Source organism: Pteropus vampyrus, unplaced genomic scaffold (assembly GCF_000151845.1).
Source record: "Pteropus vampyrus isolate Shadow unplaced genomic scaffold, Pvam_2.0 Scaffold9, whole genome shotgun sequence".
In the NCBI taxonomy this organism is placed as follows: domain Eukaryota; kingdom Metazoa; phylum Chordata; class Mammalia; order Chiroptera; family Pteropodidae; genus Pteropus; species Pteropus vampyrus.
Genome location: NW_011888790.1, coordinates 13,433,517 through 13,435,603, shown reverse-complemented (window position 1 = coordinate 13,435,603; position 2,087 = coordinate 13,433,517). Strand labels below are relative to the sequence as shown.

Here is a 2,087-nt window from a genome sequence, read left to right as displayed (position 1 = left end):
ATATCTATTGCTTGTTTGATGGCCTAAATGGGATCTATACTTCTTTCGCTGAAGTCGGGGATCACATACACACTTTCATCACTTACACAGTCTTTATCAGGCTTGTCAAGAATGTTGAGAGCCACTAGCCTGTTGCAAATGCTATCATATATCCCAATACATGATATATTTGAGAGAAAAAAGACTCAAACATCATTTGTCATCTTATGATGAATACAGGGGTATTATATCAATGTACTTTATTATGTGCTTGCCCCCATTCTCACAGCCATGAAACCATTTTTGCCATTGACAGCCAACTATTATAGAAATGGTCAACTTTATTTCCTTTTTGAGAACTCCTACTCAATCTTCCTTGGCAATGTTCCTTTTCTGAAAACCCTTATGATTCCATGGCCTTTTATTTATGTCAGATCATGGATCAGGGACATTTCTGGAGGGTGCTCTTTGGTGCCTTGATCCATCAGATTGAATCTGACTTTCACAAAACCATAACATCCAATAGCCAGGTAGAAAACTCATGTGAGTACAGAAATTGATTGTGTTAAATCCATTAACCAGCAAAGTGACTGGACTACATTGTTAGTCATCGAGGAATTCCACTCCAATGGTACACTCCATGCTCCAAATCTGAACGTCTCATTTCACCACAACTGAGGGCTGCACTCCTAGTAATTTCCTCCACTCCTGCCTATCACTATTTCACTAGCTATAAATGATGAGATAGCAGAACTCCATGTAGTTCAATTCAGAATAAGCATTCAGAGTAAAAGCCTATTACAAAGCTGCTATCTATCAGCGGCCTATGGAAGGCCACTCTAATGAGGAACCTGAAAGGCTTTCCCTACATTACTGGTCTGCAGATAATATATGAACTCTGAGAAATTTGACCACAGATACATGGGATCCTTGCTTGTCATCACCCCTTACCAACCTAGTGGTTTTCTACTTACTGCATCCAGTCTATGTCTCATGAGGTCCTCCTTCCCTAGCCCTGGTAAGATCCTGTTCTCCGCCTTCCATTCCACATCTCCACATCCCTTCTAGACTCCTGTTGTTACTAGGGCACACAGACATTAGTATCTGAATGACTGGCATGGTGGTAGTTATGATTCCAAAGAAGGAACCAAGAACTGACTGTATTTCTGTTAATTTCTAGAATTAATTATTGTATTCCACTCACAGTGCTGTGAGAGACAGGAAGAAAAGAAGACCATTTCCGAGGACACAGACTACCTATGACCAAAGTGAGGGAGGAGCCCGTGCTTGGCCAGAGGGAAGCCAGTTGGCCGAATCAGAAGAATCATTTCCCTGTCACCATAATCCCAGATGCTTGGCTTTTCCGCTTTTTATGGCTTTTGTTTCTCATTCCCGTTACCCGGATGTCTCAGCTTTGTCTCTCAGATAACTGAATGTGTGGTCCTTACATAAATAATCTGTATGAAACCAACAAGCTATGAGAGACATGGCACACAACACACAACAGGGCAAGTCGATCTCTTTTCAGTACGGCTCCTACAAAATGTCATCTCTCAGGACGTATGAGCTATCCACCCTGTCTTGGTCTCTTCTTCTATCAGTGAGCACAGTAGACTCACTAGATAGCTGGGGTAATAGTTTCTGAATGCTGTAACCTACAGGAAATTATGTTGATGCCTTCAAGACATTTACTTTACTGTGCTGGTATTAGAGTGTGATAAATCCACCTATCAAATCAAGAAACACACACAATTTCAATATCACAAGTCTAATCATACAGTTTAAAATTGATTAAATTATTGGGTAAAAGTAATCAAACCCATGATTTTATAGAATTATCATCGTCAAAGAAATTTGTTATTCCTCTGTAAATAGGCATATAGCAAACCTAATGCCCCTTTGTTATTTCTTCAAGATACAAAGTTTCCTTAACTAAGTGGAGGCTGCAGAAGCTGGCTTTTTATACAGCTGATGTGCCACAGCCTGGTGAGAATTTCTGACTGGAGATGGTGGAACAATTATCTTCCAGCCACAACTCTCACTGAAATCTATTGCAGCTGATGATAGACTGTGGACCTGAGGAGTAAACCATGTTTTACATTCTCAAG

At 40.4% G+C, this 2,087-nt stretch overlaps 1 protein-coding gene across 3 annotated transcripts in view; it reads right to left on the bottom strand.

Moving 5' to 3' along the window:
* PTPRQ (protein tyrosine phosphatase, receptor type Q) overlaps positions 1-2,087 on the bottom strand; it is a 179,937-nt gene that overhangs the window by 51,638 nt on the left and 126,212 nt on the right. The window lies entirely within an intron of this gene.